This window comes from Lycorma delicatula, chromosome 7, assembly GCF_047948215.1.
Source record: "Lycorma delicatula isolate Av1 chromosome 7, ASM4794821v1, whole genome shotgun sequence".
NCBI classification, from domain to species: domain Eukaryota; kingdom Metazoa; phylum Arthropoda; class Insecta; order Hemiptera; family Fulgoridae; genus Lycorma; species Lycorma delicatula.
In genome coordinates this window covers 106,283,588-106,310,250 of record NC_134461.1, presented here as the reverse complement: position 1 = coordinate 106,310,250, position 26,663 = coordinate 106,283,588, and the positions used below count along the sequence as shown (strand labels likewise).

The 26,663-nt window shown below is 31.0% G+C and overlaps 1 protein-coding gene across 1 annotated transcript in view; it reads right to left on the bottom strand.

Moving 5' to 3' along the window:
• Positions 1–26,663, bottom strand: part of Hr39 (Nuclear hormone receptor FTZ-F1 beta) — a 438,812-nt gene that overhangs the window by 204,781 nt on the left and 207,368 nt on the right. The window contains exon 4 of the mRNA XM_075372172.1: positions 8,771–8,886. The gene's annotated coding sequence lies outside the window, so the exon portion shown is untranslated. The remainder of the gene's footprint in view (positions 1–8,770; positions 8,887–26,663) is intronic.

Genomic DNA, 26,663 nt, shown 5'->3' with positions numbered 1-26,663 from the left:
ACAAAAAGGTACTAATCAAAGAGTTTACTTTCCTTAAGAGTAATGACATATAACTAATCCCTATAGGAAAATACAATTTGTGGAGCTGAATATCAACTGCATGTCAGTGAATCCGGTACGCTAATTTTTCAGCTCGATTAAGAAGGCTACGGTAAACCAAATTTCTTTCTATAAAAAGCTTGTCATAGGATCATCGTTATTTCTGAAAACCAGTGACATTTTTATGGCTAATTTTTGTCTCGTGTCGGGTCTTCTATAACTGCAAAGTACCTAATTCTGATTTTAAATATTTTAAACAAAAAAATTTGTGTTTTTGAAAAATATCACGTCTTTTTTATGTCCTTGCACATACTCGTACTTAAACATGTTCAACGACAATGGGAACACTCCTTTTTAGTAAACGAGGAGGAAATTTTTTTAAATAAGATTTTATTTTTTAATCTAATACGTAATTTATTGATCGATCAAATCTGCCATTCTAAATCACTGGATGTCAAGTTTATATTTAATAATTTGTTTATTTGTTTAAGTAAAAAGGAAATAAATTTAAACCGAATTAAATTATATTTTATCATAAAAGTGACTTTAGCCAGCCAAGAAATACGCACGCGTATAGTATAGAATACTTAGAAATAAACTTGACCATGTATCTATCACCACGTAAATTAGTTTAATAAAAGTTAAATATATCATACTTTTTAATTAATACATAATTTCCCGTTTTTTATTCTTGACTTTACCGTCAAATTATTACTTTTTATTTATTTATTTTTTTAATTAATTTTCAAGAAAACCTGGCATCTACAAAGTTAATAATAAAAGCAGTCAGATTAATCTTCTTCCAAACTCACGTTATAAACATGAATTTGATCTACCCTTATATATCTTTAATTTAAGCCTAAAATTAATTTGTCTAACTACACGCAATTTTATAAATAAACATGTATTATCTGCAAACTGAAATAAAAGTTGGCAGATTTAGAATTCGAATAATTTAAATCGCACAAAAACTTAAAACTATTTGAAAATTTCCTGTTTTACCTGTGATTTAACAACTTCATTGTTTGTTATGTGTTCATTTTTCGTAAAAGAATTTTACCTATTGTATTAATACAAAGTTTATAAATTTCTTAAAAATTCAATTTATTACGAATTTGAAATATCTAGGAATTTCCCTTTTTTAGCCACAAAATGACTGCACAATTAATTTTTTAACAGTCTTTTACAATTTGAAATTAAATGTTGAAAAGTTCTGTTATCTCCAAAAGAAGTTAGCACATGATTTCCTATATATTCAAATAACTTAAACCGAAAGTAAATTTCCAGTTTTTTCACTAAGTCATTTTTTCAAATTAAATTAAAAATTAAAATAGGATTAAAAGAAGAGTAATTTTATTCAGATAGTGTCAAAAATAGACATATAGATACTTAATGTTAGATTCCACAACAAAAAGAAAAGCTGTAGGTCAACGGACATGAATTACAAATCACTCCTAAAATTGGCGATAAATATTCAATTCCAAGATCACTGAAGAAAATCGGGAATGAAATGGTTTTCCACTGCATCCAATTCTTTGCTGATCTATACGTACTATTCTTCATTGACAGGGCAAATCCATTAGAAATCAGGAGATAATACTTTCACTACATACACCATTCTGTTCAATAGGAGAAGAAACGCGCCTTGTGACGATCCCGGTCGCCACATCACCCACTCCGTTCCTAGCCTTCATGGGCTTTACCGGAAGTCATCTTCTACAACCTCAATACCTGATTACACATTTTAGTCATCAGTACGGCCTCTATTAGGTTGGCACCGATCCAAATGCTTCGAAAGTCTCTTCCATCGGTGTTAAAACCCATCAACAAAAGACTTTTTTCCAACTCACCTAAACCACATCAAAAAACTGATAACCAATAAAAATTTATAAATTGAGCTGTAACAAAACATTAATATCGTACCATCAAAAATAGTTCGCAACATCCCAGTTTTGACCTTTCATTTTCCTGTTTAGCCTCCGGTAACTACCGTTTAGATAATTCTTCAGAGGATGAATGAGGATGATATGTATGAGTGTAAATGAAGTGTAGTCTTGTACATTCTCAGTTCGACCATTCCTGAGATGTGTGGTTAATTGAAACCCAACCACCAAAGAACACCGGTATCCACGATCTAGTATTCAAATCCGTGTAAAAGTAACTGACTTTACTAGGACTTGAACGCTGGAACTCGCGACTTCAAAATCAGCTAATTTGAGAAGACGCGTTCACCACTAGACCAACCCGGTGGGTTCCCAGTTTTGACCTACCATACTTTAAAGCAACCAAAATAACCAATCAACCCACATACAACCGGGCAACCGGGCAACATGTGCCTACTGTGACGGAAAAGCACTTGCACGGGTCCCTAGGTGCCCAGGCTACTATTCTACACTAAACACGTTCTGCAGTTTTTCGAGCGTAAAAAACCTTAAAAATCTTTCAACAATGCGCCACTCATCGTTTACTTTCCAGTTAGCCTGCAGATCGAGACTCCAATCAATACCTTAAAGCTCACTAAACATCCCTGTACGCCTAAACTTATATTTTGAGCAGACGTACAGCACACGATAAGCACCATCCGATACTAAGCATTGAGGACATTGACTCGAATCGGTCAAGCCAAATCAAGCCAGCCTGTCTCGAAATGCGCCCTGCGTCGAAATGAACTGACTCGTATATCGGTACCGGGAGCATTGCCGGATTTACCTTGGACGAGGCCCCGAGCAAATCGATATTTTTGAGGCCCCCCTCCCCCTGGATAAACTTTTTGTGTTCTCTCTCCTTTTTTTAATAAAAGAAAGATAGCAATTACAATTATACATAAGTTATAAAAGTAATACATAAAGTATTATAAAAATATTCTTTATTTTTTTGTTAATTTTACTTTTATTTTTCAAAATTTTTAACAACCAGGCCCCTGTCAAAGTGAGGCCTCAAGCAGCTGCTTGTTTTGCTTTATGGTAAATCCGTCACTGGCCGGGAGAACCACAAGAAGACTCTCATCACCTTACGTCTAGAAAGAGACCGTGCATATACCGCTTATCTACCGCCTCATCCCACGTAACCTACGAAATACCAAAATATCCCTCTTCCATTTCTCGATTACGCTGCGCAGACACTTCACCCAACTTCTTCACAGCGTAACGACGCAAGGACGCCAATTGATTTAACACCCCCGATAACTAGAACTGCCTCACGTGAAATATTCCTATAGCCCCAGTTACAGAACATCATTACTTTAAGAGAGAGTAATTCTTACTAGTGTCTCTTTTATCTGAGATGTTTTACATCCACCACACCAGTAAGAAATACTGGGAGAAATAAAGCAACAATCAATGCACTCGTTCCTTCAAAAAACAATATATTTTATTCTTTTAGTCTACATAACAGGGGTAAAAAAAATTAAAAGAGGATTAAATCAAAATAAAAATCAGGAGATTCCCGGACAGAACTCTTTAAAGTACCATCTGCTAAATTTTTAGCAAATATATGAATTTTTTTTATGAAATTCTAATTACAATAAAAATAATTTACATGCATCTGGAAAACACGAAAAATAAATTATTTTTTTTTGTCGCTAGGTGTAAAAAATATCGCTAAAATGAAGCAAAGTAAAATAATAAAAAAGAAACAGTTACGATAAACCTTCAAATTCATTAGGTATGACTAAATCACACTCAACTACGCAACCGAAAAGAACGCTTTTAAAACGTAAGGTACAGCAGTTTCATCAATAACAAATCTGTGAATTTTTTAGTGATGTAATTTTAACAACATTAATCTCTTCTGCGATTTAAATCCCCAAAAAAAAATAACTGTTTCCTTTGGTGCCACCACGACAAATTATATACTGGATTAATCGCTGGACATTACTTAAAATAAAAACATCCACAACGCGAGACTAATTTCAAAAAATTCCCGTCGGGAATCAACTGCAGCTGACGGTCTTGATAAACGATTGAATAACAACGATGACTCAATTTTACATGGATGTATAACATAAGAGAAACGTCGAAAGTCATCCAAAGAATTGGTCCCTTATGTGCCCTTACGTACATAAAGTTAATTTATCTTTTACTTGTTTCTAAATACAACTAATATTATTTTAAAGCTTTATCGTATAATAATGTTTATATCAGCATAAATAATTGCATTTAACAAATCATGAGAAGGCATTCTTTTTTTCTGAAGATAAATAATTTTCTATTTAATATTCAGTGTATTTTGTTAATTAAATTACATTTTATTACATAAAAAAAATTATCAAATATAAAAGAATAATAACAAAAGCTGCACTAAAATATAGTACTGTTTAATTTTTAATTTTTTAATTTTGATTTTTGAAGTAGATGTCTAAATTAAATCAAGTAGAATTAGTAACCGATTTCCAAATTAAGATTTGGAACCGAAATTTAAACAAATTTTTTTCTTCAATTTTGTGAAAATACCTAGAATATCGGCTATAATATAACCATTACGCTATAGTAATCCATAATTAAATAATAGTAACAAAAAATTTGATGTGTACACCGCATGACTTTCTTGTATGCCTATTAAATTACATATACACTTTTATTAAAATGAAAAGAACATAACATTTTATTTCATTACGACTTCTAATATTTAAAATTTTGGTTTTTGTTTTCAGTCATTTGACTGGTTTGATGCAGCTCTCCAAGATTCCCTATCTAGTGTTAGTCGTTTCATTTCAGTATACCTCCTACATCCTACATCCCATTGAATTATTTACCGTAAATTTTTTTTTTACAATCAAGAGTTAATAATTATTAATAAATCAATATATTTCAATTAAAGGAAAAAAGTTAAAAAAGGAGATGAAGTGTGATTCAAACCGATGTACCTTCCCCTTGTTTAAATATTTCATTAATTAAAATTTTATTTGGTTATAACTCTGGAACTAATGAAAATAAGTGCAAATTATGATATCATCGAAAAGCTCTCAAAGAGGACTTATTACTGCAGTTAAGAAAATGTCCAAAATCAAACAAAAAATTGATTTTGACACTTTTAGCCCAGTCGATTGCAATCAAAACGAGAAGTGAAAAACTAGATGTTACAATAGTTCTAAATCCAAAATGTCAACAACCTACGGCTAATCTTTTTTGAGTTATACGAGATACGTACGTACAGACGTCACGAAACTAGTCAGAATGGATTCAGGGATGGTCAAAATGAGTATTTCCGTTGAAATCTGAAAACCTAAATTTTTCGCGATCATAATACTTCCTTTACTTCGTATAAAGAAGTAAAAATAGGACATACCTTCAAATTGTCTGCGTAATTACATAATTTTTCATTAAAAAATGTTTCCGCTAATTTTATCAGGGAACACTTTTAACAAAATTTATCACTGGAATCGGTCCTTTTGGTTCAGAGTACAGTTTCAAAAAAAAAAGAAGAAAATATATATATATATACACACATATATAAACACAAAGTATCCTGGGAGATGTCTGCAAAAGTTAAGTACTGATTCAGGACGTTAAAATTAACAACAAAAAAAATCATACATGGGAAATGACGTATCATGTATCACTTTTCCTCTGTCCGGCATTTTGTGTTTTTTCAATCAAAATCTACGTCTAAGAACGGAGAGAGATTTTAATTAAATTTGGTGTACATATACCTAACATTTAAAAAAAAAATATAATAATTTGGAAATTATATCTTTAAAAATTTTAAAATGGTGACAATTAAATTTTTTAATCATAAATAGCTTCATAATAGTTTTATTGAATTACGTTTTACAAAATGCTTTGATATGTTAGTTAAAATGCAAAGAATTTTATTCCCAACAAAATGATACCTTATTTGTTCAAATCGTTCATAAACAGCAGAGATATGGCTGATATTGCTAAAGTAGATCTTAAATCTGATCATTTTCTTTCCAGTTTCTTTTATACATCTAAAAGTTTGTCTGTTCTCGCACCAGCGACCGATTACTTTCATTTGCAGGATACATTTATGTTATCCCAGGGAAGGATTTAAACCATAGACCGATGCCCTAGCCCCTGGGGATGAAGCTGTGAATTAAAGATATTCATTAAAGAAAAAAAAAAGTTAATTCTTTTACTTCCTTAATATACCGGGCGATTCAAAAAAAACTTCACAACTTGAAAAGCATATAAAAATTTATTGAGATAATTTAAAAATGCGGTTGAGGTATCATTTCATATAAAAACACAAGTTTGTCGCCCAACCTTCACTTTGGTTCGATATGGCGTACATTTGTAATGCGACATACATCCCAGCTGATGTCGATTTCATTCCAGACTGCAGTCCGCAAGCCGGTCGTTACCTCTGCAACTGCGGCGTTAATTCGAAGTCTTAGCTCAACAAGGTCAGTAGGGAAAGGTACACATAAACCCGATATTTAATATAACCCCACAAGAAAAAATCTAGCGGAGTAAAATCTGGGGAGCGCGTTGGCCATGCAATTGGACCTTCACGATCGATCCGCCGACCTGGGAATCGAGTATCAAGAAAATCTCGGACTTCTAGGCGGTAATGAGGTGGTGCCCCGTCTTGCTGATAGTAATGGCGGCTATCTTAGTCATCATCATCTAACTGAGGAATTACACTTGCTGAATTATCTGATCGCGATCATCGGCAGACATGTCATCGATTGGGCTTATACTGTGCCGTTAGAAAGCGGAATTTTTTTTCAATTCTTTTGCTTTCCATGCCTATTAAAACACTGACCACATCAATTGTAGCAGGCAATATTAGGTTTTCTGTTATTGTATGGGATTTGGACATCTTAGCTACTCTTAATGCTACGAGAGGAGATTCTTCAAGTGTACTTTCATCAGTATGGCTTCACTTACAAATAGAAGTCTGCTGATTACTTAAAGTATATAATTTTCTTTCGAAAAATTCGAAGGGTTGCTTTTATGATCCGAATGTTTAGTTTCCAAGTGACAAATTAATTTTGATGGCTCCACGCTTTCATCGGAGAGGACTACAAAGCAAACAACGCACTGTGGCTTTCCTCCAATGACGTAAAACCATAATTTATATAACTGTCATAGCACAAACTTATCTTTTTACCAATCGATTCACTGGATGTAGATGGCCACTACGTTTTTTTCACAAATTTATCCATTTTGTATGAGAATCTAACTGAAAAAAAAGCACAGTAATACCGTTTGACGGCACATTAAAAAATCGACACCTCGATTATTATTTTCAATGAAACTACGATTTTAAAAACTTAAATAAAGGTACCAGAGGAAGGTTTGGCATTCGAAAATAAACTGACCTTCTGCAATACCTTTTTGCATGAGAATCTAATTGAAAAAAAAAACAGTAACACCGTTTGACGGTACATTAAAAAACCGACACCTCGATTATTATTATTTTCAATGAAACTATAATTTTAAAAATTTTAATTAAGGCACCAGAGGCACGCTTGGCATTCGAAAATAAACTGACCTATGGAATACCTTACACCTACTTTATACTGCTGAGAGCAAGCCGTGTTCAAACGTATCATATGCACGTTTGAACATGACGCTCTCACAGCGAATATAATGCAGACCAAATTACAAGGAGCACGTACACGTCAAATTGGAACCTGTAAATTACTCATTTTTGTACACTTAATACATTCCTTCATAGATCCGTCAATATCAACGCAACTAAAAAGTTTGATCTAGGTTTTACTGGAATGGGGTTTGGGGATTGCGATTCATTTTTTTTTTTTTTTGGCGGTCGTGGAGCTAAACGGTTGAGAATCAACCACCTAGATTGAACTAGTTGGAACTTAAAATGTAAAGGTTTGTAAAAAACCTCCGATAACCAATTTTTAATCTGATCACCATACTTTCCTCTTTAATATATCTATTCTATTTATATTTGCCGGAAAGTAAATATAACCCTCATAAACGTAAACAGAATTTTACATTTCATCTTTCAACTTGCAAAGGAAATTCAAATTTAAGTTGCGTAAAAATAAGCTGCCTTACAAAGTATTTTCACTATAAATTAAATTACAATTTTATAATTAAATTGTTTTACAGATAAAACTTATGCAAAACAATTAATTTAAAACGAAATTATCAGATCGTAGTTAAAAAGTTCAACAAATTCAGTCAAAGGATTTTCAAGGCGACAAAAAAATTATAAATAAATCCTAAAAAAATTATCACCATTTCGTTAAAGCTGGAATTTACGAGTGAAAAATTACAGAGTAATAACAGTAAAAAAAAAATTAATAAAAAAATTTCTTAATAAATTATCGAATTAAGGTTAATCATCACATAAATTTAATATAATTAAAACACTGACTTGACTGACATGAATAAATGAAACAGAATTAAAGTTAACTGTATTATTATAAACTATTACGTCACACAATAAATAAAAGGGAGTGAATTAGGGCATACAAATAAACAAAAAGATCTCCACCACAGAAATATTTATTTTTGAATTAACACCGATTTTTAATAAAATTAAATTTGGATTATTAACGGATAAAATTAGAGATTAGAGGGGTTAATACAGCTCGGTGATAAAAGCACTTTATTTATAATCTAGCGGTAATATTTTCGAATCCAGTTCAAACCGGTTAAAATCTGAGTTGCGTTGCAGTAGATTTTTTATCCGACCGTAACTATATGATGGTATAATGAAATTAATATCGATATACTTAACAAAATAACAATGATAATTAACATTATAACAATAACAAAGAAATGAATAATACCTTTTAATAGATATGTAACCCTCAGTCGAAGGTTTATTATTTAAAACAAAACGTTATATCATTCCGTTTCCAAGTATCGCACATTGGAATGCTGTTTCAATAAAATAATCAACCATCTGAAACAAAGAAAATTATAGCTAAATTAAAATTTAATGTAAAATAAAATATTTAAAAAAATAAAATTTACATTTTATAAAAGAAAAAATAAATAATTACTTAGGGTTCGAATAAAAGCGGTAATTATAATGAGAATATTTAAAATAAATATACTCGTACATAGATTCTCTTACAACATATTATTTTATATATAACTTAAAAGAAAAGGATTGTTACCCACACAATTAAAGAAAAAAAGAGATAAAAATTTCAAAATAAATCAACAATGGCGAAAAAATTTCGCTCTTTCATGCATATCTTTTAATCTAAAATATATATAAAACGGTAGATTCAAGCTCCATAACCAAGCTATCTTTAGTGTAATAAATTGTTCATGCATTATTCATAACGTCATTGAGGAAACGTGCCAAAAGATTCTGGTAAAATATGGTTTGCATAAATCGAAGTTAATTTATTCACTCAAAATCGCAATATATGATAATAATAATATATTAGTAAAAATTGTTAAACCCAATTTTTATTTTAAATTTCGAAAACCACCTTCTACACACATAGTTAAGAAAAGGAAGATTCAAACATAAGTTCAATTTTACCCATTTTTGCTTAATTTTTCCATATTTTATTCAATAGAACTTATTCAAAACAGATCACCTTGAATAAAATTATAAATAAATTATTAACTAACTAAAGGTATATAATTATTACACTCAATATCTTACACAATTTTAGGTCTGTAACTTAGCCAAACAGCATCGCCAATTTTCTCGCCCAAAGAAATGACTAATTCAAAGTTCAAAGAACCGTGAAAAAGTTGCTTTACAACTTTGTTATTCCTACGCAATAAGAACCTTGTTGTCTTGGTTATTGAACTTAAGGAAGAACCATTAAAATTTATAAACTGCTCAAAATTTACAAAAACACAAATAAACCGAAAGTAATAAAAAACCGGCAAGAAATCCAAAGTCCTAGGTTCGCTTAATCAATAATGCGTTTCTGCAGAATTTTTATTAAGTTTATACAAGAAGTTCTCTTTTTTGATACTACATAATAAATTTGGTATTTTACTAATACATAATTAATTATATAATAATTAAGAACAGAATTATAAATTAAATGAAACAGAAATCACGTTTTATATTTTTATTTCTGTACGTAAAAAATCATTCAAAAACTATTCACACACTGTGAAAATATTTACTTCGGGATACACGTGCATCCCGATGTAAATATCTTCGAACCAAAGGTGTACACCATTAATGGAAAACTTTGATGTTTCTCCAGTGTGTGTACATGAAAACAATAAGATGATTTTTAACTGTTAAAATAACTTTCAAAGTTTCTTACGTTACAGGTTGATCTTGTGAGTAACAAAAAATGCATCAGCAAAACTAGCAAATTTTCAACTTCGGCTTATCAGTTTAACCTAATGATTGGTGTATATTTTCAACCAAATCAATTCAAAACCTCATTTCCATAAGACGTTTAACACACGATACTATATGTTATTAATATTGTTATCACTGAATCTGCATACGTCATTTCAAGAATTACTTGTATTTCGTGTCGGGTCACTTACAAACGTAATTTATGGCATCAAACGTAATCAATGTTCTATCATAAATTGTAATATTTTATCCAAATTTCATTAGCTAATTATTTTTAAATACAAAATAAAATCATAGAAAAGATACAGAAAATCTTGAGGAAATGGATGAAAACTAAAGAATTTTCATCGGGAAAAATTAAATGAACTTTTAAATCGTAAACTAAACCGTATTATAAAAAACATATATATTACAAGAAGTGTTTTTAAAGTAATATCCGTTTTAAATTTTCTGCCTACATACACGATATAAAAAGATGGGGATGCGTAGCTCAGATTCTTCAGTCAATAGTGAGCTGTTAGCAACAATAAATTAGTAATTTTCTTGTTTATTTATTTAATACCAGGTTACGACATAGCAAAGTGACATGATGTCAGCAATACTCTGCAGAGATGCCAAGGCATCTGTTCGCAGTCTGGCGTGAAAGTGTAAATGTACCGGTAAATGTGTAGTCTGGAACAGACTCAGGCCGACCACTCCTAAGACGTGTGGTTAATTGAAACCCAACCACCAAAGAACAACGGTATCACAGTCTAGTATTCACATCCAAATAAAAGTAATTGCCTTTACAAGGACTCGAACGTTAGAAATCTCGACTTTGAAGAAAATCAGCTGATTTTGGGATGACCAGTTTAAACACTAGACTAACCCGATACGTTAGTTGTTAATATTCATCCATTTATAACGAATGCTACAATTCATGTTCACGTCGAATGTAAAGAATGAGGGAGGAATTTTTGATGCCAAAAACATAAACAAAACCAATTCTTTGGCTGAAATTTACAGGCAAATTTTTGACCGGTTTATGAGCCGAAAATTATGAGTGAAATTAAAGTAAGACAGTGTTGCAGTTTATTTCGTAAAGAGCGAACATTCAAGATGAAGAACGTAGTGGCCGGCCGCCCGTGATAACAGATGATTTGATGTAAAAAATTGACTGAAAAATTCGGGAAAACTCGCAACACCTGTCTTTAATGTTCCATGATTTTTGATTTATGAAGTTTGACTGAAATACCGGGTATAATTGTGTGCCAGATAGTTGTCGAAAATGCTAATCGACACACATACATACACACAAACAAAGAAAAACGTCTTGGAACGCATGAATTTTTGTGGAGTAACGAAAATTAAGGTGATGAATTGTTTGATGGAACTGTTACCGGATGTGAAACCTGGATTTCTTATTCGAACGTCGATACAAAGCAGCAGTCAATGCGATGACGGCATTCATCATCTGCTACACCGAAAAAATTCAAACAAAAACGTTAGTTAAAGAGAAGCTTACGGCAACTGTGTTTTGTGATAAAAAGGGTGCCTGTTTGTCGTATTTAGTAATCGAATACAGATACGTATGACAAAACGTTAAAAAAATCTTAACAGGTACAGAGTGTCCCACGAAGAAACTTTCAGGACATTTCTACTAGTGAAAATAATAAAAAAGGTTCATATAAACATAAGTTAGGAAACGCTTTGTTTTCCAGTTACGGCTAGCGAAAGATTTCGCCCGGATTTCAGCTCTTCTAATAAAAAGAAGCCCTACTGTAAAATGGTACCCAAATTAAGGAGTAGTTGGTTATTTCTTATGTAATTTGATCTGACAAATAGCATAAAACAGGTCCGAGAACTGTAACTCCAATAGTTTTTAAGAAATCCGATGTAAAACAAAATTCGGTGTCGAGAAAAGGTTTTTTTTTTAGGTTTGTAATACAATAGCTTTGTTAAAAGACTTATAAATGAGGAAGATTTAGTAACAAAACTTGTAAAGAATTTAATTATGGGAAATTTAATAATAAAAAACAATCAATAAAAAGGTAATAAAAACTTAAAAAATCGGTTTTCGTTGAAGCAAAACAGAGGAAAAATAGATAGAAAATCCTTTATTCTTTCTGTATCTAATAAACATTCTTTGATGTATCAGCATTTACAAACGAAAGGGTCATTTCTAACGTGTTTCTTTTTCTGTTGAACGCCAAGCAAATCATCATGTGATTCAGCGTAGCTCAGATAGTAGTACAAGGCGAATTACATGTCGCGCCGCGCTGATTTGTCAAAAAACAACCTGTGGCTCATCCTACGGAAAGTAAATTTTTATCCTTAACGCCTGCAGAATCTGTATCTTGTCGCCTGAGGCCGACAGATTACTCTCAGCGGTTAAACTTCTGTCATTGACTTTTAAACAAGCCGATAAGGTAAATTCAATTTTATTTACCGATGAAACCACTTTTACGAGAAAAGAAGTCTTCAATTATAAAAATAGTCATTTATGGAGCGAAGACAAACACGTGGTACTGTTAAGACTAGTTTCCATCATAAACTTCACATTAATGTTTGGTGTGGCATTATTTATGACAAAATTCTGGGACCGTTGGTTTTCATTGAAAATCTTACGGCAGACGCATATGTTCATTTCTTGAAAAATAATTTGTCGGTTTTTTGAAGGATGTACCTTTACAAACTAAAATGCAAATGATTTTTCAGCACGATGGTGCAACGGCACATTTTCCTTTAGTAGCTAGAAATTATTTAAATGCTAATTTCTTATACTGAATTTGACGTGGTGGACCGAATAATTGGCCACCACGATCGCCTGACATAAAGCCACTAAAGAACTTACTCGTTAAAATAATATTACAAAAACTTTTAAAACCTTGCTTTATACTTTTTTTGTCATACTTTAATCACATTATCATACACTGCACGAATTTAATTAGTAGGTTAATTTGGATTTCAACATCATATATTGAAATTTCTAATATATTTATATACTATCAAACAAAAATTTACTACACAAAGTAACGAAATACTGAAGTTTTTGATTATTGAAATACAATTGTAAATTAACAAAACTTTTTTTTACCGCTTACATAAATTTTACAAATTTACCTCTCCCCCCCGTACGGAAGATTTTGCAAAAGTAATGGTGGAATATTGTATTGTCATTCGACCTTAGTAACTGTGCAAAATTTCATCAATAGGCAATACCAGGAAGTATGCTACATTATTACACCTGCAATCTTCATTTACCCCCATACGCGGAGATGTTTGCAAAAGTAATAGTTGAATATTATATTGACACCCTACCTTAGTAACTGTGCAAAATTTCATAAATAGGCAATGTCAGGAAGTATGTTAAATTATTACATCCGAATCCTTAATTTGCCCGCGAATGTTTGCAAAAGTAATAGTGGAATATTGTATAAGGTCACCCGACCTTAGTTACTGTGCAAAAATTTCATCAATCGGCAATGTCAGGAAGTGTGTTAAATTAATGATGCATGATTGGAGGAAAAACATGGAAAAAACCACTTGAGTTAAAGAAAATCAAGTAATAAGAAATTTTATTGAATTTATACGAAACAATCCTAAGATGATAACGGAAAACCATCTGAAATATTTTACGCAAGCAGAGTGCTATGTACAGTACTTTTACAATTATTTTAACTGAACTTTGTTATCCTGTTAACATTTATCAGTTTCTATATTTTATTTTTTTGTTTTGATGTTTATCAGGTATAGAAAGAACAATACGATTTTCTATTTTTCATCTGTTTCGCTTTAATAAAAAAACAGTTTTTAAATGTTTTTATTTACTTTTTATTGGTTATATTTACATTACTTTTCTCAGAATTAAATTCTCTACAAGTTTTGTTACTAAATCTTTCGCATTTATTAGTCATTTAACAAATCTATTGTACTACAAACCTAAAAAAAAACTGGCTTTTCGAGACTGAATTTTGTTTTACGTCGGTTATCTTACAAAATTACTAGTTACATTTCTGGGATCTGTTTTACCATACTTCCCGGCTTAAATTACATAAGAAACCACCGATTTTACCTCTTAATTTGAGTCCCAAAAATTACAATAGGGTTTCTTTTTATAAAAAAAGCTGAAATCCCGGCTAAATCTTTCGCTAGCCTTAAATTAAAAAACAAAGGGTTTCCAGATCTTTATATGAATCTTTTTCATTATTTTCACCAATAAAACATGTCTTGAAGGTTTCTCAGTTTCATCGTGGTTTTTATGTATAAAAAAACGTCGTGGGGTGCTACCCTGCGGGATTTTGTTCAAGCTTGTCAACTCCCGGCCACACACGGCAAAACAGACAATGAGGCGATTAGAAGAAAAACATCGTTGAAAATTTTCAATTTCCATCATATAGTTCTGACACCTTCCAGGGATTACTTTCATTTTCTTCTATTTAAACAGCGGCTTGCATCACAAACATTTGAGGGTGAGGATAAATTGAAAAATGCGTTACTATGTGGTTTAATTCACTGGGGGTGGAATTTCTTGAAGAGAGAATGAATAAGCTTGTAAGTGAAACGCTACGAAAACTGTATTGAAATTGATAGCACCTATGTAGAAAAGTAGTAAATAAATATAATTTTTATACGTAAGTAATAAAATTTGTTTATATTTTTCAGTTTAGGTTTTATTTCAAAACGGACTTTACTTTACAAACACACTCTACATACAAATCTCTCTATAAGTAAAATATTAAAAAAACGAATAAATTTATTTATAACCTCTAAAAAAGATTCTCGTCAAAATTAAAAATAACAAAATACGGAGAAGTTGGAATAAACATTATTTCCACCATATCCTTAGTATAAAGGTGTCCTACAAGGGGGCTATACGTTTCCACACATAAAAAAATAATTTTTTTTATGAAAACGATTTTTATTTATATAATATTATCTACATACCTACCACTGTTTTGAAAATACGTTTCGATGGGTGTCCTCCACTGCTAAAGAACACATAACCCCATAAGTTATCATACACAGGGAAAACCACGGTGTGCTAAGCAGACTTGGAGTTATGCTTGTTATGGCGTTGGTGATACGTTCCTTGAGATGATTTATGTTTTGTATCTATACACCACGGCCTTCAAAAAAAAAGTATTTTCCAAGTATAGAAACTTATAGGACACTGTATTACACGTAATAAAGCGTTCAATTTACTGTTGTACTAATTAAAATAATAAACCACACATTTTCTTAACATGATAATCAAATTTAACCCGTTATTTTAATTATTAATTTTATATTTAAAAGAAATAATTTAATTATTACAGTTTATTTTTTGATTAAAGAAAAACAAACCAACATACTTGGCGTTTATAGACCTAGAAAAGGCATTCGATAACGTAGACTGGAATAAAATGTTCAGCATTTTAAAAAAATTAGGGTTCAAATACAGAGATAGAAGAAGAATTGCTAACATGTACAGGAACCAAACAGCAACAGTAACAATTGAAGAACATAAGAAAGAAGCCGTATTAAGAAAGGGAGTCCGACAAGGATGTTCCCTATCCCCCGTTACTTTTTAATCTTTACATAGAACTAGCAATTAGTGATGTTAAAGAACAATTTAGATTCGGAGTAACAGTACAAGGTAAAAAGATAAAGATGCTACGATTTCCTGATTATATAGTAATTCTAGCCGAGAGTAAAAAGGATTTAGAAGAAACAATGAACGGCATAGATGAAGTCCTACGCAAGAACTATAGCATGAAAATAAACAAGAACAAAACAAAAGTAATGAAATGTAGTAGAAATAACAAAGATGGACCACTGAATGTGAAAATAGGAGGAGAAAAGATTATGGAGGTAGAAGAATTTTGTTATTTGGGAAGTAGAATTACTAAAGATGGACGAAGCAGGAGCGATATAAAATGCCGAATAGCACAAGCTAAACGAGCCTTCAGTAAGAAATATAATTTGTTTACATCAAAAATTAATTTAAATGTCAGGAAAAAATTTTTGAAAGTATATGTTTGGAGTGTCGTTTATATGGAAGTGAAGCTTGGACGATCGGAGTATCCGAGAAGAAAAGATTAGAAGCTTTTGAAATGTGGTGCTATAGGAGAATGTTAAAAATGAGATGGGTGGATAAAATGACAAATGAAGAGATATTGCAGCAAATAGATGAAGAAAGAAGCATTTGGAAAAATATAGTTAAAAGAAGAGACAGACTTATAGGCCACATACTAAGGCATCCTGGAATAGTCGCATTAATATTGGAAGGACAGATAGAAGGGAACAATTGTGTAGGCAGGCCACGTTTGGAATATGTAAAACAAATTGTTAGGGATGTAGAGGGTATCCTGAAATGAAACGACTAGCACTAGATAGGGAATCTTGGAGAGCTGCATCAAACCAGTCAAATGACTGAAGACAAAAAAAACAAAAAAAAACAGTTTATTTTAATTATTGGTTTAATTGACGTTAAAATTACTTTTTTATTGGTTAATATTTACTTTCAGAATAATTTTAAAAAATACAGTTTTCCTTGAAGAATGACTGAAATATCAGTAAATGAAACAGTAGAAAACATGCAGTTTTGACAATCCATTTTGCTACACGCTACATTTCCAACTTTATTGTATAAAATAAATAAGATCTACTTACAGATTTAAATAATAATTTCCAATTAATTGTAAGACAGGAAAAGCTAAACCACCAATGACCGTGACTTTTACGATAATTTCAACAACTATTACATGAAACGAGTTGACTACTACGTAGCGATTTTGAAAGATAATTTCTAAGAATTTAATAAATTATTCTTATTAAATTTACGTTATACGCAATGATAAATACTCGTATTTATATGTAATTTTATGTATTAAAATATAAATAAAGATTAAAATTACTAACCAATGATATTTTTTAAAAAAATTGAACGTTTGATAAAAAAAAGCGACTAGTAAATAACAGAAGAGTAGAAATGGGGGGAAATCCGAAAATGTTTACAGTAAACAATAATTTTTTATGAATACGTTTATGTTACCAAAAGCAATAAAATTCTAGTACATTCTACGCGTAAAATAAAAATAAAAACTGTACTTTTTAGATGTAAAAAAAAAATTTATAACTCTAGTAAAACGAACGGAATGTATGATGAGTACTTCTTTTTTTAGAGGAAAAAAGACGTACAAAGAATCATAAAAAAGTTAAAAAAACAAAAAAAAAAAAAAAACTAATGACATACGAGTATAAAAATAAAAACAGGAAAATATAAATATTAATAAAAATATAATATTTATATATAAAAACTAACCTACAATGTCGCACGATAAGAAAAAAAATTAAAAATTAAAATAAAAACATTCTTGGCTACTATGCAAAAATGTTATCCCGGTGAAGCTAATAGACAAGTGGACAGGTCATGGCTTTGAATTAACTGCTGTACATTAACTAAATCTTAATGTTTATTTTTTCCTATTAGTTTTCTATACAATATGTATGTATAAAAATGAATAATACACAAATATTACTTTGGACTTAAAATAAAAAAATGAAATAGAAACAAAAATAAATAATTTCTTGTAAATAAAATCTGAGAAAAAAAATAACTGACATCTTTTATAGCAACTATTTTTATCTAACTTGTATATATAATCCAGGAAAAAATAACGCATAGAACTTAAATTTACATACTAAAATAAAATTTAAAAAGTAATCGCTAAACGACCTTCAAAAGATAAAAAACGTTATTTATAGAACTTTTTAATTTTCTATACTGAAATTTAATTCATAAAAAAAAAAATTCAATGCTAGACAGCTTAATATGTAAATCATCTTATTACTCTAAGCTGATACAGTATTATTTTATCAAATACAGTGACAAGGAACCTGACAACTTCTGGTATCTAGTAATTCCAAGAATGCGCGTTTTGTTTTATCTAATTATTAACATAAGGAGGATCGGTTTTTAGTCGATAAACACCACGCTTTTAAACTGCCGGTTAGGAAACAAAGATCCCTGGACAAGTCTAAAGTCAAACAGCACAAATACCAAGGACAAAATAACTCAAACGTTCCTGTCATCCTTATCACGGATCCGATTAGCATATAAGAAATACCAACGCAAAAGCATCCGAGTGTAAAAGATGAAAGATAAAGAAAAGGAATAGATAATGATAAACCTGTAAAGAGACCGCAAAAACGACTGACCCAAAGGAGTATCTCAGACCCTTTCGGGCAAGGAAATTTCTCGGGAGATCAGGAGGGTATCAAACTGTTACTACACCAAACTGTACTCCAGGTAGTATAATCTGAAGCAAGAGTTAGGCTTCCTCAAACAATAATGAACAAAAATAATAATAGACCGCTGAACCGAACCCAAAGGAACATTTCAACATTACTTCCTGTAAGACGAAAGTAAGAAATTTCTCTTAAAGAAATAATTTATTATAAAAAAATAAACAATTTTTACCCTTTTATTTTGTTGTTCCCTATAAAAGAAATCTATCTATTTTGATCTAACGCGTAATTTGGATTTGTATAAAAAATAATCAGTTTAAAGAGTCATAGAAACATACCAACACAGTATAAAGAAAGACTTTATAGCGGTTGTTTCTAAATTTGATATGAGAAAAAGAAAAAAAAATGTTTGACGACTTGTAATTTACAACTGAATAGAAAAAAATGCTTTCTAAAACAATTTATATAAATTGTTCGGACATAAGTTTCTTTAATTTTTAAATACTCTTTACACATTTATATTTTGTTATTATCATTTAAATGGTGGAAATTTAATGTATTTAATAGAATTTTTAAATTTAAATATTTTGGCTTCGGTCGGATTCATTCGGATATTTACAGTACACTCGGTTCCTTTCGTATGCATTCGGCTGTTGACGATTCAGCGGCTCCTTACACATCACTCGGCTCCTTTCGGATACACTCGGTTCCTGAAGAAGCAGCGGTTTCAGCAACATTATTTAAGCAAGTCCATCGCGATTACTGTCGTCATTATTCTATTTTCAATCGTCACTCTTGTTCAGTTCCAATTACGGCCAGTCGCGTACAAATGGCAATCTCATTATTCTTGTAAAATCGCATTCAGTAACAGTTCTAGTTCATAATTCAATTATAATAAACATTTAATAATATATAAATAATTCATTTAATATTACAAGTATATTAAACATTCTATTTATACACACAAAAATATATTCAAATATAATAAAGAACTGATAATAACACCAGCTCATGACTTTAATTAAGAATCAGCGCCGAACTTCATCTGTTCGTACATCATATAAATTGTGAGGGATACGTACGAACGGAGACTGGATTAAGCACGATAAATGTTAAGTATTGGACATAGGAATGGTGTGTAACCAGTTTGATAATGTTCTGTTTTCAGTATTTTATAAGAAAAAAAAATAAAACAATACATAATTATCATGGAAAAAAAATTAATAATTTTACGTAATATTCATTTTTAAACAAAATCAATTTACATATGTTCAGTTGAGCCACAAAAATACACGATATTGCAGTATTTTATACAACAGCTTGAAATTAAAAAAGAAACTTTTTAATCTAAATTTTAATTAAATGTAAAATTAAAATAGGGTTTTAATTTATATATATAAATTAAAATTATGTATGTTCTTTTATTTATACATACCGGATGATTCAAAAAGGACTAAGTAACTAAAAAAGCATATCAAAATGTATTTAGATAAGTTACAGATTCGGTTTAACTTTTATTTCATTACAAAATACAATTTCATAAAAAACACAAGTTTTTTGACTCAAGTAGTTCATTTGTACCGAATTCGGCAAACAACGCTGTCACCAATGTTATTAAAAATGTATATACGAGGTGCGACAAGTAATGAGACTGATTTTTCTTTGCAAGATGTGGCAACCCTGCAGCTTGCGTAGGCACACCATCTTTGACCTTGGTCTATTAGCTACTTCTAGTCCAAGCGGCACATTTTGATGCAACTGCTCAGTCGTGAGTTGTGCTGTAATAAGTGAACACGAGTTCGTGTCTCTCGTCACAGAAATGAAACCGCAAAATATTGCGCAACGGTATGCCATTTCTTTTTGCGTTAAATCGAGTGAAAACGCGACGACAACTTATGGTAAGCTTCAGAAGGCTTTTGGAGAGGAGGTTATGTCAAGAGCTCAAGTTTTTCGGTGGCATAAAATTTTTAGTGAAGGCAGAACGAATGTAGAAGATGAAGACCGCAGTGGACGACCATCAACCTCACGGACAGATGTCATCTTGACCAGGGTGCATGAAATCGTACGATCTGATCGAAGATTAACCGTGAAAATGATTGCAGAAGAACTCAACATCAATCGAGAAACGGTTCGTCTAATATTAACTGAAGATCTTGGTATTAGAAAGATTGTGCAAAAATGGTCCCCAAAAATCTCACACAACAACAGCGAGAAACACGGAAAAATGTGGCCAGATTTGTTGAGCCGTGTTATCACTGGTGATGAAGGTTGGTTTTTTTTCAATACGATCCAGAAACAAAACGCCAAAGTTCGCAATGGTGCTCAAAGGGATCACCCAGACCAAAAAAAAACTCGCATGTCAAAGTCAAAAGTGAAATGCATGCTTGTGTGCTTCTTCGATTCCAAGGGAATTGTTCACCCACCGGGTTGGTCTAGTGGTAAACGCGTCTTCCCAAATCAGCTGATTTGGAAGCCGAGAGTTCCAGCGTTCAAGTCCTAGTAAAAAGCCAGTTATTTTTACATGGATTTGAATGCTAGATCGTGGATACCGGTGTTCTTTGGTGGTTGGGTTTCAATTAACCACACATCTCAGGATTGGTCGACTGAGAATGTACAAGACTACACTTCATTTACACTCATACATATCATCCTCTGAAGTATTATCTAAATGGTAGTTACCGGAGGCTAAACAGGAAAATGAAAGAAAAGGGAATTGTTCATAAAGAATGGGTGCCTCCTGGACAAACAGTTAACCAATATTTCTAGAAAGAAATTTTAGAAAGACTTCGTAAACGAGTTCTTCGTGTCCGTGCCAACATTGCTTTAACAAATGAAGATAACTTGAGTTTTGTTTTGTTTTGTTTTGTGTGTGTGTGTGTGTATATATATATATATATATATATATATATGTATGTGTGTGTGTGTGTGTGTGTGTGTGTGTGTGTGTGTGTGTGTGTATTCTTCATGTGAATATCTAAAAACCAATTTTAGATTTTTCAAAAATCGACTTTGAAAGGGATGAAGAAAGGTAAAAAAATGTTGAACAATGATTTCAAATTTTCTCCTTTTCCGACTATATTAAACGAGATATTCATAAGATTTGGTCTTGCAAATGTTCTTCAGATAAATATTTAAAAACCATTTTCGGGTTACTTGAATTTCGATTTTTTTAAGGGGTGCGACGGTGTATGGTGCGGCTGCTCAACCAACACAGCCCCTGCCGCTGTTACCAAACGTGCAACGCGATTGGCTGCACCTGCCTCTGGTTATTAGACAAAAAAACATAAAATAAAAACTGGTCAAGACGGAGATCGCAAGTAATCATATAGTGCGGGCGAAGCGGTGACGGAGATGCTCTATTTTATATATATATATATATAAAACACTATCATCCCCTCTACAAAAAAAGAAATATAGAAAATTACCGGCTATGTTTTTCTTAAAGCCATCAAGATTTAAAAGGTCTAAATTACTTTCTCTAGGACTAGTAGTGAAAAAATGTTCTATTGAAAATCGAACATAACGTCTTTAGTCGCATAGAATTAGAATTTTTAGCTATGGGAAATTTTGATAATTACGGTCACTATAATTTTTATTTAAAAGCTAAGGTAACCAGAATTGCTCAAGGATATTCATAATTTTATCATTCCCAAATAACATTCATAGGATATAATCAAAACGATACTGTATTTATATTTAAATCTTTAAAAATGACGTAAATATAAAATTTAACAGCAAATAAAACATTCAAGAAATGTTTTTTACTTTCTTATACGAAGTAAAGTAAGTACTGTGATCGCGAATATTTCGTTTTTCAGATTTCAACGGAAATATCCATTTTGACTAGTTTCGGCATGTCGTCTGTATGTACGTATGTATGTATCTGGCATAACTCAAAAACGATTAACTGTAGAATTTTCAAATTTTGGATTTAGGTCTGCTGTAACATTTAATTGGATGTACAATTTTTTATGTCCCATTTTGACTGCAACTGACTGAACCAAACGTGTCCAAAAAAAGCCAAAATCCCAAAACTTTTCAATTTTGGACTTTTTCTTAACTGCAGTAATAAGCCCTCATTGAGAGCTTTACAACAATATATCATAAGTGGTATTTATTTTCATCGTTCCAGAGTTATAGACAAATAAATTTTTAATTAATGAAATATTTGGATCTCATAAGGGGAAGGGGCACATAGGTTCGAATTAGACTTCACCTCCTTTTTTTTATTTAAATATATGATTTTATAATAACTATTAACCTCAGATTGCAAACATTTTTACAATTATAGCAATAAAAAAAAATATGAAGAAATATCATAAGTTAAATTATTAATTAAATAAAATTTTATGTACGTTTCATTAAAAAAAAAAAAGTGTATATGTAATCTAATAGGCGTACAAGGAAGTCATGTGATGTCCACATCAGATTTTATTTATTATTAAAATTAATTACAAAAAATTTTAACTATTTAGTAAGTAATATAGTGTAATTTTTTATAAGAATACCGTTAAATAAATTAAACACCAATTTGCACTGGAAGTGATATCGGATCTGTTCATATTAACCGTGAATAAAAAAAAACGCAAAAGATTCTTTCTATTCTTGGAAAGTTAAATATTTATCTGAAAAAAAGAAAAAATAGAAATAAGTTATCCAGAACCTGAATAATATATATATATATATATTAATTCTGTATTCATGTCCGATAGAACAACAAAAATCAATGGATTTTATCTTTATGAGCCTACTGCATTAACATGCTGCATCATTCAATTCTAATGAAATCAACACTTAGAATTCACTACATGACAAAAATATATATATATACACAAGTATATCTTTTCTGGTTTTATGTTATTTTGATTAAAAAAAATTGTTTTATTAATTTTAAATTAATAGAAGATTTAAAAAGGCGCAGTCAATGGAATTTGTAGTATTCGCAAACCGATTTGTTATCGTATCGGAATAAGAGAGAAATTTCGATATCAAAGTAATGGTTTTTAAACATATCTAAAATCGATACATGAATTCTGATCACAATTTATTCTTAATAATAATGAAATATAGGTTGATTTTTAAGAAACTTAAACAATAACCGGGGAATAAAAAGAGATGGGGGTATAGATAGAGACTAAAAGAAAATGATTTGATGTTAAAATCTAAATAAGAAAAACGCAGTTCCAAAATTAAAAATTATTACAAAGATAGATATAGTACAACTCTACAATCCAAAAAAGAGAATTTAAGAATAAAGAAAAGAGTTGATAAAAGCGGATGGAAAGATGAGGCCAAAAATTTTATCAAAATTTAAGAAATTACGTTAAATTAGATTTTCAGAAAAGATCTTTTTTTAAAGGGACAGTGTTGTAGAACAAAAATTATTATACAATACATAGATTTCTTTTTCTGAAAATCTAATTTTTACAACCTCCTCCAATTTTTTATATCCTGAACATCTTCCTTCATTTCCTTATAGCTTCTAGTATTTGTAAGTATCCTTTTTCCTCTATGAACCTTCGCTAAAGACAATTTTTTTAAACAATACGCCAATGAAGATGTTTTCTTCTTTCTTCCTTACTATCTTCATTAAATTTTATTCCACTTCTAATTATCCTTGTCCATTCAACTTTCTCCAACTTCCTCCACAGTTACAATTCAAAATTATGCAAGGAATTCTCTTCCTTTACCCTGAGCATCTACCATTCAGATCCGTATGATTCCAAAATCCACAAAAATCATTGGCAATCTTTTCCTCAGTTGAAATAAGATCCTTTTAATCGTTAATAATCATTTTACTTTTTTTAAAAGCTTTTTTCTCCATAAATATTCTGCTTACTTCGATCCGGTTCACCAAACTTCCTAAAATTTACAATGTCTTTTATTTATTTTACAATATTTTTTTATGGTTTAACCATAATTCCAAAATCTATCCTGATTTTTACAACAGTATCTATCATGAACTCCAGTTCTTCATCAGGTTGCATTATTACGTAATATGAGAATTAAAGAAAAAAAATTCCCGGTATTTCATCGGGGAGATACCACCATAAAAGTATTTTAAATTCATCTTTCCTTACTCTGATTTCAACAGTTTCAAAATAAAAATAAAAAAAATAATAATTTTTTTAATAATAACAAATTTACCGAAAATATTCAGACTATTTCATAAATTCACGATGTAATAATAAGATTTCGAAAGAGACTTTTTGTCGGTTATAAACTGAAAGGTTTTTTTTGGTGATATAGACACTTTATTTTTCTATCTTTTTGTTCAAAATTAACATTACGATTGCATTATTGACTAAAATAATAATAAAGGAGATACAATACAAAAAAAATTCTGAAATCTATTCACATTTATAATTACGGTGTTTAAAATAAAAGTAATCTCGGAAATGGTTTTACAGTGGTGTTAACAAACCCATTTTTCTGTCTGCATTCAATCTAACTAAAACCACAACCACGTTCACTGACTACTTTAATTAAAAATATGAGAAAAATTAAAATTATAATAATAATAATAATAAACATTTGTTTATTTAGAAAATCAAGTAACTGCTGACTGACGCTTTATTACAATTACTTTCTTTTCTTTTTTTTACTGATGAATTAATTCACGACAGAAGTTTACACCTGGGAATATGAAAATAGAAATTTTAGCGTATGAAAAATACCATTTCTGACCAGGATTCGAACCTGGACCTCCAAAAATTTTACAATGAAATATTAATTTTAAACCGTGTAAAAAAATTCTGAACTTACCAGGATTTGAATTTAGAATTTTCCACATAATAAAAGTATTAGATTAAAAAGAAAAATTGTTACCTTACACGCGAAGAAGGTCTCTTTATGTTGTATTCGAAAACTATAAAAACTTTAATCTAAAGTTTTTTTTTTTTTAATTCACTATCAGAACAATAATAAAGTTTTTAACTGACTTAACTGAGAGTAAATCTGATGAACCAGCATTAATAAAGAAACTAAAATGATTGAGTAAATATTGATAATAAATAAATCTTTATTCTGTTCGGAACATAAAAATACTTCGTATAAATCACATCAATGTAAGAAAAATTATAAATACAGAGTGTTTCAAAATGAATTTTGAAGCTATGTAATTAATATTTCTCTAGTTTTACATGCATCAATTAATTATACATAAAATGAAAGAGCAAATCAAACAGTTTTAGTTGTGTGCAAGCTGATAAACTGTTTCCTGTATCTTCCGCTTGAAAGCGCTAGTAACAAAGATGGCGACCCCCCCCCCCCCCCATAACAACAGAAAACGTTCTCTGTTTTGCAATTTGACGTGTGACTCTGTAATTACCTTCAACGTGCGTTCCGTTGTGATCCTCTGAATGACAATAATATTCGTAGATGATATAAACAATTTGAAACCACTGGCTGAATTTGTAAGGGGAACAATTCAGGACGACCGAATGTGTCCGAAGACAATTTTGAACGTATGAACGTCTTTTGTACATAATCCTAAGAAATCCGTTAGGAAGGCAAGCCGCGAATTAGCAATACCAGTGACGTCTGTGTGGACGGTTTTAAGTAAACGCTTACAACTGCGTCCACATCGTTTACAGCTGTTACAAGCTCTAAAGCCTACAGGCTATGGTTTGCTGCTAGCTTCGCAAGTGAAATGATGCACCTTGATGATGAAGACTTTCTTTATCGTGTCGCATTCAGTGACGAATCGACATTTTATGTTAAGGAAAAGTAAACAATCATAATGTGGGTGAAGGATCGGGTTTATGCACCGCCTTTGTCTGATGATCTTGTTGATCTAAGACTTCGAATTAACGCCGCAGCTGCAGAAGTTACGCTTGACTTGCTGGTGACAGGCCGGAATGAAATCGACTTCACGTAAATCGGATTACAAATGGAATCTATATCGAACCAAAGTGAATGTTGGGTAGCAAACTTGATGTGGTTTTCTATGAGATGAGACCTCAACCGAATCTATGAGTTACTTCTATAAATTTTTATATGCTTTTAAAGTTGTTAAGTCCTTTTTGAATCACCCGATATATTCACAACTTTCTTTTTCCTGTTTAGCCTCCGGTAACTATCGTTTAGATAATTCTTCAGAGGATGATATGTATGAGTGTAGATGAAGTGTACATTCTCAGTTCGACCATTCCTCAGATGTGTGGTTAATTGAAACCCAA